The sequence below is a fragment of the Elaeis guineensis genome, chromosome 6 (assembly GCF_000442705.2).
Source record: "Elaeis guineensis isolate ETL-2024a chromosome 6, EG11, whole genome shotgun sequence".
In the NCBI taxonomy this organism is placed as follows: Eukaryota; Viridiplantae; Streptophyta; class Magnoliopsida; order Arecales; family Arecaceae; genus Elaeis; species Elaeis guineensis.
This window is the reverse complement of record NC_025998.2, coordinates 100,055,677-100,072,183: the sequence shown is the minus strand read 5'-3', so window position 1 is coordinate 100,072,183 and position 16,507 is coordinate 100,055,677.

The window sequence follows — 16,507 nt, the reverse complement described above, 5'->3', positions numbered from 1 at the left end:
ATCTTTTTCTTCGAATCTGGATTTGAAAGAGAAGAGATTCTCTCTTAGCCATATAAGTATTCGACCTCTATGAGTATCTACTCGGGATCAGCCTAGAATAGCTCTCTTTAATCTAAATTTTGGTTCCCCAAAATTCAGCCTGCTAAACTGAATGAAGCCTAGATCGCGATCAACATCTGATTTTTTCTCTTGATCTTTTTCTTCTTCTCTTCTCTAGAGTTTCTCTTTGCTTCATACTACTACAAAATATCAGTAACCAATAAATTATGAGATGCCCAACATCTTGTGCGTGGAACTCCTTGGAACTCGCATCCCAAGGGATGGGCGTGTAGAATGCACAAGAGAAGAGAAAGAGAAAGGAAGAGAGGGTGTGGTGAGAGCCTTTGGGCATGAAGGGCTACTAGTTTGGATGCTCTAGAGACCTTAGGAGAGGTCTTTTTAAATAAGCACAAGGATTGAATCCGATTCAATCACATAATACAAGTCTTACTTGCATTGGGTTTCCTATTAACTTAAGTTATCCAACTTACTTTAGGAGGCCCTTTAGGTGCCAACAATTGGAGCCCTTATACTCATAATTAGATACCCCAAAATATATCTAAGAGATGTCCTATAAAAGAACTAAAAGCCCTCTAATCAATGGATATGCCCAACTTGATCAAATCAAGGTGGCACCCAAAAATAACTATCAAGAGAATTAATTAGGGACTTGCACCCTTAATTAATATGATCCATAATCTTAGATGCCCAACAATTGAAGTCTCATGAATCTTATTCATGTAGATTATTAGTAGGTAATTAAGTTAGAATTATCATATCAAATAAGTAATCCCAATAGAAAGATAAATTGGGTCCAACCATATGCTAGCAAGATTATCATGAATCCAGTGGGTTTCTCTAAACCCAATTGACACTTCATAAGCTCAATTATGTATTTCAGATCTAATTCTTTTATTGTGTGACCCCATAGGTTCAATTCTATCTAGTAGTAAGATATACAATGAACTCTATTATTGTATCATTGAAACTCTTTTTAATGGGTCAGAATAATTCTATTCTAACTCAGTAAAGATTGTTGATTCAGAATAATCCTAGTGAGCTCTCACAATCTACTAGTGACACCTAGCAGTATGTAGTGGCAACCCAATAGAACTAAAATAAATCTTTAGGTGTAGTTAATGTATAATTCAGTCCCTCTATCGTGAGTCCCGACTAGATGGCAGATCATGGATCGTCAAACCTCAACATAAGTTATATGATAGATTCGATTAGCTCAAGTCCAGTTGTGACTTCTATGAAAATTTTTTCTATCAATCATACTTCTATGGTCATAGATTCTTGGACTTAGTCTTTCAAATTCTATAGGACTACTCTTCTCTATTAAGATCGATAGATTTTATATTGATGCGCATCCCACTCCTATAGTGGACCAACTGTCACCAACATCCACTATAAGTGCTCATTGAGACCCATGTTTATGTATCAGTCAAACTTCAGTAGTCTCACTGTGAGCAACAGTACCATCTCAAGTTAAAGAATCAGTCACACAACTACAGCATCGAGATAATCACTGACGATCGAATTAAAATTCAAATAATCTCTCGTATGGTCACACTCAGTACTAGTTGTTTTCTAACAACCATCCGCACTCATCATCCTGTGTCTTTACACAGTAGATCAGAGATTTATCTATTCTGAAGGAAGTGATTTGTGCATCAGTCTATCTGAATCTATCACCATCCTCATGATGATTCTATGATGGAGAGTATTTAGGAATTAAATATATGTCTTCAATTTTTAATACTTTGAGAATATGTATCAAAACTAATTCTATGGACGATTCAAGGATACATCACACTTAAACAAAAAAAAAGTATCTTTTTATTGATCATATCAATATATTAAGTATAAAATTATCTTAGAATTATTATAATGTGCCAGCCATATTGATTTCTAGGACATACATCTAACACCGATCGTAGCTATGCATGCATCTGGCCTCTGCTGGTATCCATATGGCGATGTCTGATCAGAGCACCAAGATCACTGATGTGTTAGCACCTTGTAGATCTTGCTCCTCAGCTTTGGATCTGAATCTGTTCTTCTAGATCTTGAGGAAGAAGAATGCTGCACGAACTCCTTCGTGCAAATCCGACAGGATCTGAACCAGATCACCAAGAAGGGAAGAAGATTTTTTTTTCTTCTCTTCCTCTCTCCCTTTTTCTCTCTTAGATCTGATCTCATCAGATCATGGCATAGAAGTTAAGGGAAGAAAAAAGGAGACGTCCCTTAGAGAGGTTGTGTGGTGAAAAACAACCTATTTAATCTTAATACATGCCACCTATTTCTTACCTGATTTTTATCATACAAAAAATTATTAAATTTTTTACACACCATGTTAGATAAGAATCTAATTTAAATCAGATCTTATCTATATCTAGAAAGAGAGGAGAAGGGGTGGCAATGAGAGAAGAAATCTCGCACAGCAAACCTAGCGCACGCCCACCTTTTGTTTCAATATTTTTGTTGCACAAAAATATGAGGCGTGGCCCCTCTTTTAGATAAGAAAAAGATCTAATTCTCTTTCCTTTTAAATCAAATTCAAATAGAAAGGATGAATCAAAAGGAGAGAGAAACTTAGATAAGGTGGGGCACCAACTATTGGAGCCCCCTTATTTTTCACTTATGCAAAGAAGGAGCGTGCATCTCCATGCACAACCTCTCTTCTTTCTGCATAAGATCAAGAGAGAGAATCTTAAAGAATCTGATCTCTCTGAGCCATGGTTCATCTGATTTAAATTGAATCTTAATTGGGTTCAAATCGAGTCTGAATCGAATCGAATTTGAAAGACTGTCAAACCTAATCCTATCAAGCTTGAAATTCAAATCTGATTTGGATAATTAAACCTAATTAACATCAAATTAAATCAAGCTTAATTAAATTAAATTTGATTTAAATTAATTAATACTTGATCCATAGTTTAATCAGTTCAAAATAAATTACAACACTTATAATTAAGTCCTTGCACTAACAATTAGCAGCTGTCAAAACTATAACACTTACAAATTAACAGTTTCTAAAATTCAAACTATTAATCTGATTGATAATTCAAATATGATCCAAACCATTGATCAGGTCATGCTCCTTATATGTGTGACCTCTCAAATTTTATTTTGTCTGGTAGTGAGATTTACCATGATCTCTATCACAATATCATTGAAACTTCTTTCGATGGACTAGAAAGATTCTGACTCACCTCAATAAAGATAGTTGATTCGAAAATGATCCTAATGAGTTCTCACGATCCACCAGTGATGCCTAGTAGTATGTAGTGGCAATCCAGTAGAATAAAAAAGATGAATCCCTAGGTGTAGTTATCGTGTGAAACAATCTCTCTATCATGAGTCCCGACTAGACGGAGGTCATGGGGAACTCATCAAATCTCATCGTCAGTCATATGCTAGATTGGCTCAATTCAAGTTCATCTATGAATCTCGTGAAAACTTTTTTTCATTATTCACTCTTACTCTAAGTAGAGACTTTCGAAACTCAGTCTTGCAAATCATATAGGACTACTCCTTTTCTATTAAGATCGATAGATTCCATCTAAGTGCAACCTATTTCAAACACCGAACCTCTACCTACAATAACCAACATACATAGAAAAGACCAGAATGGCTAGAGACTAAGAGAACATGCAGTCAAACTAAATAGCCTCGCTGTGAATAGCCAACACATAGCAGGTTAAAGGACCAATCATACCACTGCAGCATCGAGAAAACCAATGACGGGTGAGTAGACATCTAAGTGATTTCTCGTATTGGTCATGCTTGGTGCAAGTTATTCTCTAACAACCACCTGCACTCTCACCTCAGTATCTCCACACTAGAGACTCGAGAGTTATCTATCTTAAATAGAGATGATCTATGCACTGATCTTGAATAGATTGGTTACTATCCTCTGTGATGATCCTTCGATCAGGAGTATTTAGAAATTAACCACTAATGATGTATGTCTCAAATTTTTAACACCTTGAGAATATACAAAATTATCTTTATTAATTTTTAAGATAAAATCATAGACACATATGATATGATTGATTATAAAGACTATCCATCAAGTATAAAACATACCCTAAAGAAAGGTATGTGTTAGTCAAGATTGGTTTCTAGGGCATGCATCTAATATTAACTCCCATATTGATTAGTATTAATACCCCAATGACATACCTTACTCACACTCTACTGAATATCGATTGCTTTTTTAAAAATTATCTGATGAAATTAGAAATTTTAAGTTAAATGATACTTAACTCTAAATCCTTTCATTACTCGAAGATGAACAAAGTTTAAGTTGAGAGATGTGATAAGTCATATACTTTTATATTTATTTTAGATATTTTTGATAATTAATAGTGCTAACATCTTCTAAAAATCTAATTTCATAAATAAATTAATTTTTTTCAAATATAAATAATTTTAAAAATATAAAATTAGAGTATATTTATGAAAAATAGATGTCAAACTAATTAAGTAATCTAAGCATCAAAATAAATAAAAAATTAATGAGTAATTTAATTCATATTTTTTTTTATCTTTTAGTCATAAAATTTGAGCAAAATCAAGCAAAAATATTCAAAAAATTATTTTAGTCACATAATCAGGGGCATGATCCACAAGCACAGTTACGCGATCTTTATCATGGCTCAGGGCAGACGGTTGATTTTCACACGATCGGATGGTTGAGATCGTGTTAAACAAGGGAGTGGATGGCTGAGAATGCACTTTCCTATATGCTTCGGTGGTGGCCTACTTCTTTTCATGATCCAATGACTGGCAATAATTTTTAAGGGTGATCAGACTACTGTGGTTGGTTGCCAGCTGAGAACTAAAACAAAAGTGAATATTTTGCACTGATCGACGGTCCAGAGCTGATCTGATGAATGATCCGATGGCTAGCATCAAATCTGATCGAGATAAGGTGCTGGGTGGTGATCTTTTTGAAAGGAATATGCCCTACAAGCCAATCAAAATTTATATTTTGATGGATTTTTCTTGTAATCTTTCAGACTTATGTATTGACTCTTTAAATAATAAAAGATATTTTTCATCATATGCTGCATCTTACTTTAGTAATAATTATGATGAACTCCATAAATTAAGAAAATAGATTTAGGGTTATGATGAGATCATACCTATAAGATCTAAAATTTTAAAAATCCTAATTTAGAATATTTATAGTCATAGGAGCATTGAGTAGGGGATCAATGTTCTGGATAGATTAGCACTTTCTATGTATGCTCGATGGAGAGGGTGGCAGATCTCATATGCCACTTGTGTGAGACACTAATACAAGAAAGTGAGTGCTCATTAGAGAATGAGTTCACTGAATTGATCTGACTTAAGAAACATCTTATGAAATTTACTTACCTGTCAAGAGATATTTTCTTATAGTGGGAGTTGTGCATGTAATCCTTTGACTTGAGACTACCATAGAACCTTGTACACATGAATCCATATTTTTTGGTTCATACTCATTCATGACTTAGTCATGTACGGGATGTTCTAGATGTCGTAGAATGTGTATGAAGGTTGTGAGTAGGTCAACATGGAATCGATCACTCTTGGTAAGAGGAAATCGCATCCTACTAGTTCTGATCGATTGATGATTCAGAAAGTCTTTGATCAAAGCAAAATAAAAATTAGAAAGAGTTTCTAATATTTTATTAATTGAATCATCATATAAGATTGAGAGAAATATGAGTATGATATTGGATTTGACATCATTCCATATCCAAAGTCATATTCAGGGTGCAGGAAGATCGCAGGATCAAATTGCACGGTAACTTTCCACTGAAGGATATTTTTGATATTTCTATCTGTTGGTGTAGAATTCCACTAACGTCGGAGAAGTTGGAGTCGAGGAGATCGCGTCCGCCATCGAGACCTGTAAGGAAAGTCTAAATCAGAGTTAGGGGTGCTCCGACAAGACCCTCCGATGCTCAAGTCAGTACTCTGCTTCAACAAAAATGGAGCACTCAAATGAAATTTTGGTAGAGTTTTGAGATAGAATTTTGAGCTTAGAGGAGAACATATCTAGAGGATCTCTTTTATAGATCGGGGAGCGTAACTGATTGATGGCGACGTCCGTAACTGCCTGGTAGTGGGCCGTTCGGGGCCACGTAGAGTTTGTTACGGACAGCAATGGTGTCAGTAGGCCATTTGGAGCCACGTGGAGTCTACTATGGAAAGTGGAGTGGTGTCTGTTATCTTGATTTGCCAGAGAGTTCAGGTCGGACGGCTGAAGCTCGGTTTGGGCATCTAGTGGAATGAAATAGCTCTCTACCTCAGCAATCTGAGAGGAGCTCGGATGTTTTCGAGGTTGCTGATGGGTTAACTATTGTTGGGTGCCATTGGTGTTGCAAATAGAAGTCATCTGCTGTAGAAGCTCGGACGAGAACTGCCTGTTGGAGAAGTCCGACAGGAGTCTGATTGCTGGAGAAGTTCATCTAAAATTTGTATGATGTAGAAGCTTATCTGAAGAATTATCTGCTGGAGAGGTCCGATTGCACAAGGAATCTGGCTGAAGGTCGATCGATAGAAGAGTTCAGAAGGCGTTGTGGGAGTTCATGCGCTGGAGGAGTCTGGAGGATCTTGTGGAAGTCTGGTTGGAGTTGTTGAAGTTTGGCTAGCGCTGTTGAAGTCCGGCTGACGCTGTTGAAGTCCGACTGACTCTATTGAAGGTTGATGGCTGGAGAGGTACGAAAGCACTAGAGGTGGTCAGTCGTTGTAGAAATCCAGCTGCTGGAGCCCATCCGCTATAGAAGTTCATCCAGAATCTATCCGCTATGGAAGTTCAGACGAAGTGCGATTCTTGTAGAACTCCGGATGGAGATCGCTTATCGAAGAAGCTCGGCTGAAGTCTGCCTGTAATAGAAGTTCGAAAGGAATTCATTTACAGTAGAAGCTCGGATGGAATTCGCTTACAGTAGAGGTCCGCTTGCTGTAGAAGTTTGGAGTGGACTGCTTGTGGTAGAAGTTTGGAGTAGACTGCTTGCGGTAGAAGTTTGGCTGGAGATCGGTTGCCGTGGAAGCTCGAATGGAGACCGCTTATTGTAGAAGCTCGGTTGAAGATCAGTTGTCTTGAAGCTCGGGTGAAGATTTCTTATTGTAGAAGCTCGGAGTAGAGACCCGACTGGTGGAGCCTATCTCGTTGTAGAAGTTTGGAGTAGAGACCCATCTGGTGGAGCCTGTCCTATTGTAGAAGTTCGTCTGTGATCCATCTACTGTAGAAGTTCGGCTAGGATCCGGCTCTTGTAGGAGCTCGGATGAAACCCGAAAGGCGGTCGACCACCGTAGAAATTTGGAAGGAGTCTGGTTACTGTAGAAGCCCTGCTGTCAGAGAAGCTTGAACATTGACAAAGTCTGGAAGAAGTTTGGAGTAAAGTCATCCGTGGCCAGAAGAAGTCTGGAAGAGATTCGGAGAATAGTCGATCACTGTAGAAAATTGACTGATAGCGAAGCTCAGAAAGTGTTTGGAGCAGCCTGATAGATGAATGGAGCAGCTCATTATCGAAGAAGTCTGGATAGTTTTATGGAAGCTCAGACAGTCGGGAAAGTTCAGAAAGATGCTACACAAGGTCGGAAGCCGGAAGAGCCCTGGAAGGGTCGGCCTTTTACGAACTTCGGCTGGAGTTATTTTATATCCAACACCAGTCCCCCTACTTTCGAGTTTGATTTCCAAATGAAGAAAGTATAGAAAAATTTTCACAGCCGAAGTTGCCTCCCTTGATTTTCATACTCGATTGTTTTCAGATATTTTGGTGTTTGGCGTGCTGGTGCCGGAGCCTTTTCAAATCGAGGCAATCTGAAAAGATTTTTTCGAAATTTTTACTGGAGTGTTGCTCTAGGTACGGTGCAATAGTGGTTCTGTCAGTTGCCAGCCGCTTTTAGCCGCCTGCCATGGTGAGTGGGACACGTGGCGGTTGTAGATCGGCCAGAGAAAATCTGCAGTCATTATTGCACCGGACCCTGTCGCCTATCTAAACTCGCCTCCCTCCTTCAGGGGTCTCACTTTATCTAGGAGTTTCTTTGGTCCCTGCTTCTTTCTAAAAGTTTCGTTCTTCCCCAATGTCCTTCTTGGCCTGAGGCGTTCTTCGAGTCATCCCCATCTCTGCATCTTTGCATCCTGCAGACCAGCCTAGGTTAGTTTCAAAACTCTCCCTTTTTTTGTGGCTCTATTTCTAAGCTGTGCCAATCTTCTTTCGCTATAGATATGGATGCGGATGTGGTTTGGATGTTAGCCAAGAGTCTCCAGACCCACAAGAGGAATGGCGTTGCAACTTCTGGGTCGACAAAGAAGGCGAGGGTAGAAGAGACAGATCCGGCCATGCTTCGCCTTGATCACCTAGGGCCCGCGCTTGTGGTACATCTTCGACTGCGAGTACTTCCCGATCTCACGGAAGGGGGAAGCAAAAAGGGGACTTTTGCTCTTCCATGTATTCTTTTCTTTTCTTGTCGTTTTTCTTTTTTGGCCTTCAAAGGTTTGTAATGCACACTTTACTAATGAAATGAAAAGAAATTTTCTCATTACCTTGTCTACTCTTGCTTTGAGTTGTTGTTTACCGAACTTCTTTTGTCTTTTATCTTATTCAATGTCGGCATTGTTTGAAGGTTCTGGGTCATTGCCATGTTGATTTGCCCTTTTTGTTCATGACCGAAGGTCTTTTCGAGGCCATTTGAGTTTGACGCTTCCTCTCGGTGCTCGAGCTTGAGGGCCCGAACTTCTTGTTACCTTGAAGAAGTTGATTTTTCCCGACCTGTGTTGAGTTCCCTCTTAGAGACTGAGGGTTTTTGATAAGAGTCTCCTTCCTCATTGAGACGAGGTCCCTTGTGTCTTTGATGTAGTTTATTTTTTCCTTATCACTGGCGTAGTTCGTCGCTTTCCCTTTTTATCTTTTCTTTTTTATATATATTTGGGTGAGGATTTTTCCTCTGCTCTTGACGGGGTTGTAGGGATGTAGAGGAGCCATTGAGGAGGCTTTTCTCCTCATCTGGTCTTGAACGACCAGATCTTCATTTGTGTCAGGATGAGGTTCTCCTCCTATTTTCGACACAGTAAATTTCAGTTCATGCTAGGATGAGGTTTTTCTCCTATTCCTAATAGGGCTGTGGGGGCACGTAAGGGCCGTTGCTAGGGCCTCTCCTCCCATCCGATCTCTAAATAATCAGGCCTTCAACTTTGCTCATGTTAGGATGAGGTTCTCCTCCTGTTCCTAACAAGGTTGTGGGGGCACGTAAGGGCCGTTGCAAGGGCCTCTCCCCCCATCCGATCTCTAAATAATCGGGCCTTCAACTTTGCTCATGTTAGGATAAGGTTCTCCTCCTGTTTCTAACAAGACTGTGGAGGCACATAAGGACCGTTGCAAGGGCCTCTCTCCCCATCCGATCTCTAAATAATCGGGCCTTCGACTTTGCTCATGTTAGGACGAGGTTATCCTCCTGTTCCTAACAAGACTGTGGAGGCACATAAGGGCCATTGCAAAAGCCTCTCCCCTCATCCGATCTCTAAATAACCGGACCTTCGACTTTGCTCATGTTAGGATGAGGTTCTCCTCCTATTCCTAATAAGGCTGTGGGGGCACATAAGGGCCATTGCAAGGGCCTCTCCCCCCGTCCGATCTCTAAATAATCAGATCTTTGACTTTGCTCATGTTAGGACGAGGTTCTCCTCCTGTTCCTAACATGCTTAATTTCGATTGTCTGAAGGAGCTACTCTCTGTCGTTATAGGCTTATGCCAAAAGAAAAGATATGCAAATATAAGACTTTCATTTAAGGCAAAGTTACCGGTAATACATTCATGATTTTTTGAGTTCTACAGTCATGGAAGGTCTGCTCTTTCAAGCTCTTTTAGATAGTATGTTTCGGGTCGGACTACCTCTTTGACTTCATACGGGCTTTCCCAGTTTGGGGCAAGTTTTCCTTAGTTCTGAGGTTGTGAAATAGCGGCTCGCTGAAGTACCAGGTCCCCCACTTTGAAGGCTTTGCTTTTGACTCAGGAATTGTAGTAGCGGGCTACTTTCTGCTTGTAGGCTACCATCCGAACTTGAGCTGTCTTCCACTTTTCTTCTGACAAGTCGAGGTTGGCCTTGAGATCTTGTGAATTGCACTGCTCATCGAATGCCACGACTCGCACCGACGGAAGCTTGAGTTCGATCGGGATCATGGCTTCTATTCCGAAGGCTAAGGTAAAGGAGGTCTCCCCTGTGAGCAGTCTTTGGGTAGTTCGGTCGGAGCCAGTGTAGCCAACTTGGAGAGAAAGTCGGCCCTAGTATTTTTTGCTCTTGAAATCTGCTTGATGGCAAAGCTACCGAAGGCAGGAATGATCTCTTTTATCTTTTTGAGATACTTGGCTATACTGTTCTCTCAAGCTTCATAGTTTTTGCTGACTTGTCCCACCACCAATCGGGAGTCACTGTAGACTTGGAGCCGATCTACTTCTAACTCTTTGGCGATCCTTAGTCCTGCAATCAGAGCTTCATATTCTGCTCCGTTATTCATCGCAGAAAATTCAAAGTGCAGTGCGTACTCCACAATAATTCTTTCTAGATTGACCAAGATCAGGCCCGCACCAGTGCCTGACATGTTGGAGGAACCATCCACATAGAGGGCCCAAAAACCATCAAGGAGATCTGTTCTTTCTTCAGGAGAATTCGACTGGAGCCCTAAGTTGTCGGTTTCACCTTGTTCAAGTTCGGCCTCTTCCAAAATAGTGCACTCCACTATGAAGTTTGCTAATATCTGAGCTTTAATTGTCGGCCGAGATTGATAGTTGATGTTGAATTTCATGAGCTCGACTGCCCATTTTGCTATCCTTTCGGAAGCATCCGCTCGATGCAGCACCACCTTGATCGGCTGGTCGGTAAGCAGTGTTATGGTGTGCCCTTAAAAGTAAGGTCGGAGCCTTCGAGCTGTAATCAACAAGGTGTAAGTTAGTTTCTCTTACTTAGTATACCTAGTTTCGGCGTCTCTTAATACTCGGCTAATGTAGTAGATCGGCCATTGAATTTTTGCTTCTTCCTTAACCAAAACTACTACGAGAGCCACAAGGGAGACCGCTAGGTACAAGAACAACTCCTCTCAGGTTCAGGCTTTGCCAATAGCGAAGGTGAGCCGAGGTAGCTCCTTAATTTTTCTAATGCTTGCTGATATTCAGTGGTCCAACAAAAGTTCTTTGGCTGCTTGAGGGTCTGAAAGAAAGGTAGGTATCGTTCGACCGACCTTGAGATGAAGCAATTCAGAGCTGCTACTCTCCCAGTAAGGTGATGAACTTCCTTTATTGACTTCGAGATGGTCATTTCCTGGATGGTGCGAATTTTTTTTGGATTTGCTTCGATCCCATGCTCTGACACCATAAAGCCCAAGAATTTTTCTGAGGTTACTCCAAAAGCATACTTGGCTGGGTTTAGCTTCATCTTGTATTTTTGGAGGGCACTGAAGGTCTCCTAAAGGTCGACGATATGGTTCATTGAGGATTTGCTTTTTATGACCATATCATCCATGTAGAACTCCATGTTGCGGCCAATCTGCTCTTTGAAGATCTTATTCGCCAGCCATTGATAGGTCGCCCCTATATTTTTTAGGCCAAAAGGTATGACACTAACAATAAAGACCACGGTTAGTAATAAAAGTAGTTTTTTCTTCATCCTCTGGTGCCATCCTGATTTGATTGTAGCCAAAAAATGCATCCATGAAAGTGAGAAGCTCGTGGCCTGGGGTCGCATCCACTAATTGGTCAATTCTGGGTAGAGGGTAACTATCCTTCGGGCAGGCTTTGTTCAGCTTTTTGAAGTCTATACACATCCTACACTTACCGTTCGCCTTCTTGATGAGAATCACATTGGAGATCCAATTCAGATAGTTGACTTCTCTGATGAACCCAATTTTCAGGAGTTTTTCAACTTCCTCAGCTATTACCATCTATCTTTTCGATGCATGACCTCGGATCTTTTCCTTCATCGATCGATGTTTGGAATCAATGCGTAGCTGTGGAATCTTCCTGGGGGAGAGCTCCACCGAACCCTGCGGTTCGGGCTCCTCTGCCTACGAGCTCGAGGGGGAGTTCGGACACGCTTGTGTCTGGGAGGAGTTCGAGAACGTGGCCGAGCTTCACTCATCCCTTTTTCAACTGCGAGCTTGCTTGAGTCACCCGCCTGTTGCTCCTTCGCGGACTCCTCGTCTTTCATCTTGAAGGCTTCCTCTGCTCGGGCATATCCTTCGGCCATAGCAAAGTCCCTGGGATACTTCTTTTTCAGGAAAAATAGAAGATCATTCTTTTGAAGACCGCTCTTCAGGGCGGCCATGGCAATCAATTGGTCCAAGTTCCAGACCTCCAATGTGGCGGTGTTAAATCGGTTGACATAGGTTCGGATGGATTCTCTCTCCTTTTGCTTGATGTTGATAAGGGACTTCGAACCTCTCCGAGGACGCCGGCTGCTAATAAAATGAGCCACAAACTGGTGGCTCAAATGATCAAAGGAGAAGATAGTACCCAGTTTTAGCATCGAATACCAATTTTTTACTGCTCCCTTCAAGGTGGATGGGAAAGCTCGGCACAGGATGGCATCTGGCGTGCCATGGAGCATCATCTGTAGGAACCAGATCTAGGGTTTCAGGGTTAGATCTTGAAACTTTTTCAAGATCATACAACGGAAGACTAAAATAAATCAAAATTATTTTCTAAAATTAGAGAATCCCTAGATCTAAGATCCTATTACATGATTATTATATAGTATTAAATTAAAAATTAAAATATATAAATATAGCATGAACTACATGTTGATCATATCAACATGTTTCTATACTACATCTAATATATGTATTAAACAATAGATCAGATCTATTACCTTGCAAGTTAGATGTTCTAACCTCGCTGATCCAGGCTTGAGGATGATGTTGCAAGCCGCACATGCATCCGACCTCTAGGAGTCGTCCACACGAGCCCACGAATCTCGATCAGAAGTCCTGCTTCAGGAAATCAGCACAGTATGCTAATACTGCGCTGATCCTTCTTTGATGGTTGATCAGGTGCCTCCTTCTTCTTGATTTGGACTCTTCCAAAGATGGAAAGTAAAAAGAGGAGTTTCAAATCTGAGACACTCTTAGGAAAATCAAGATGGAGGGAGGAAAGATATGAAAACAAAAAACCTTAGAAGAAGACCCTCTTCTTCTTCTCGTTTCTCTCTCTAGACACCCTAACTTGTGTCTTTTATATCTCCACGACCCAAAGGTCTTTTTCATGGATTTTTGCATGGCTCAAAGGTCTCTCAAATCTCTATCTTTTTCGAAAATTTCATAAAGAAACTCATCTTATATAGAGAGATATGATAGAGTCCTTGTCTAGGTCAAATACCTAGTCAAGGCTTATCCAAACATGGCAAGTTAAGGGATGCCCAACTCTTGAGCACCTCCTTCATATTTTCATGCATGGATCATCAGAAAAGGGTGCACAATATGTACCCTAAATGACACAAAATTTGAAAAAAAAATTGGATAAATTCGGTGCAAAATTGAAAGAGTTTTGGATTTCTAAAACTCTATCTCATAGAATTCGAAATCCAAACTTATTCCTTTTTTATTTGATCCAAACCACCTTTCATGTAAGAAAGAAGAGAGGAGACCTTTTGTGAACATGGGAGAGACCTGGGAGAGGGCTTTTGTTGCATAAAATAAGATGAGATTGGCGTTGAATGAGAGAGAGGACGTGGGGAAGGCTTATGTGGTGCAAGGTGGAATCCTAGTCTTACTAGGATTCTATCTTATGACTTATTTTAATTTGGTTTCCCAAATCAAATCAAACCAAAATTAGATCAACCTAATTAAAATAGATCTTAACCCAATTAATAACCTAATTTAATCAGATTAAATTAGATTTAAATCTGATTTAATTTTCTAATCAAATTAGAAATTAGATTGACCCAAGTTCTAATTGAACTAGGACTAGTTTTTCCTTGCACTTGGCTTATCCAATAAACTAATTGGACTTGATCCAATCAAGCCCAAACTAAATTTAATTAAATCATATTTAATTAGACTTAATCTCAATTCATTGGCTTAATCAAATTAAGCCAATTAGCAATCGAATTGCTAATCGATCCTCCTGCAACACTTGCACTAGGTTAAATGTCAATCGTATTGATCATTTAACCCTAGAACGATTCTTAATCATTGATCAATCATCCGATCAGATCATGAACTCTAATGTGTATGACCTCATAGGTCCGAACCTAAGCCGGTAGTACAGGAATAAATTCCTATACCAATCAAAGTGATCATCTAGCAATAGTACCCGACAATCGGATAGGTCGAATGTGTAGAACAACATCCTTAGAACCCATGCAGATATAGTTTTTATATAATTCATCCTCTTGACTAAAATGATCATAGGATACCCTAGAGTTTCACTGTCAACTCTGATCAGGTTGTCCACATTGTATTTCAAAATATCAAATCCATCTGATGGATTACCCTGGCCAAGATTTTGCTAAATTGAAACACAGCCACTCATTCTTCTCCAACTCTTGGAGTGGTCAATCCCATCTCGATCACACTCTGACTTTGTAAGTACTTGACTGTGCCCAGAAGCCTTCCGTCCCTGAATTAGAAATTTAGTTAGTCCAGTACCAAAGTACAGTGAGTTGCTTCCAAGTCACTGAGATGATCTCAGGTCTAAGGGACACTTATACCTATATCCCATCAGAGATATTCTCGACAGCAGAATGCTCTGGAGTTGGTCACATTCAATGATGATGTATCCTTACATCTCACCTGTATGCCATACCAGTATCTCCATACTCTTTGGTTAAGAGGACAACCAACCCATATGGCCTACAGCGACCTATGCTCGATAGAAGCTGTCGTCCTTATTAATAGCCTATCATTTGGTCGTGAACAATTTTAAGGACTAATCGATAAATCCTCTCTTTATCGAATCTAAATAGTCCTAAGGACTTCATCATAACAATGGAGTTCATTAGAAGATGAAAACTTATGATGAAAATGCTAAATATATTTTATTTATTAACAAATCAATTACAATACTTGGTTGCTCAACCGTCAACAGCTTGACGATTGGCTTTTTGGGACACATTTCCCAACAACTCCCACTTGTCCTAAAGTCACTCGGCACAGTATCTAATACCCATCTTCGACTTGTGGTTGTCGAACTCCTTTATTGCCAGGGCTTTAGTGAAGGGGTCGGCCAGGTTCTCTTTTCCGTCGATCTTCTGAAGGTCGACGTCACCTCAATCCACGATCTTTCGGACCAGGTGGAAGTCGTGCAAGATGTGCTTCATCCGCTGATGTGCTTTGGGTTCCTTCACCTGAGCTATGGCACCAGTGCTGTCGCAGTAGAGCAGGACCGGATCATCGAGGGAGGATGCTACTCCGAGCTCGTTGATGAATTTCCTTAGCCACACAGCTTCCTTCGCGGCATCCGATGCTGCGATGTACTCCGCTTCACAAACAGAGTCTACCACAGTATGCTGCTTGGAACTCTTCCAGCAGATGGCTCCATCATTCAGAGTAAAGATATAACCCGACACGCTCCTGCTATCATCATGGTTAGATAGAAAGCTGGAGTCTGTGAACCCCACAAGTTTCAGATCTGACTCACCATAAACCAACCATTGGTCCTTAGTATTTCTCAAATACTTAAGGATGGCTTTAACCACTTTTCAGTGATTTTCTCCAGGATCAGATTGGTATCTACTCACTACTCCTAGTGAGTATGCCACATCTGGTCTTGTACATGTCATGACGTACATGATAGATCCCACAGCTGAAGCATATGGGACTCTACTCATACACTCTCTCTCTTCAGGAGTTGTCGGATAATCCTTCTTAGAGAGAGAAATTCTTTGGCCTATCGGTAGATAGCCCTTCTTGGAATTCTCCATGCTGAACCTCTTCAGCACAGTGTCTATGTACATGGACTGGGATAACCCAAGCATCCTTTTAGATCTATCCCTATAGATATTCATCCCTAGGATGTAGGATGCTTCACCCAAGTCCTTCATGGAGAACTATGATGACAACCAAACTTTTATTCCTTGTAGTGCGGGGATGTCATTCCTGATTAAGAGAATATCATCCACGTACAAGATAAGGAATACCACAACTAGACCATTTGCCCATTTATAGATGCAGGGCTCTTCTCCATTCTTAATGAAGCTATACATTTTGATCACCTTATCAAAATGCATGTTCCAACTCTGAGAAGCTTGCTTCAATCCATAAATGGATCTCTGAAGCTTGCACACCTTGGACTCATCTGTGGATGTAAACCCCTCAGGTTGTATCATATACACCTCTTCGGTCAACTCTCCATTCAGGAAAGCTGTCTTTACATCCATCTGCCAGATCTCATAATCCAGATGGGCAGCTATTGCAAGCATTATCCGAATGGATTTGAGCATTGCCACAGGAGAAAATATCTCGTCATAGTCA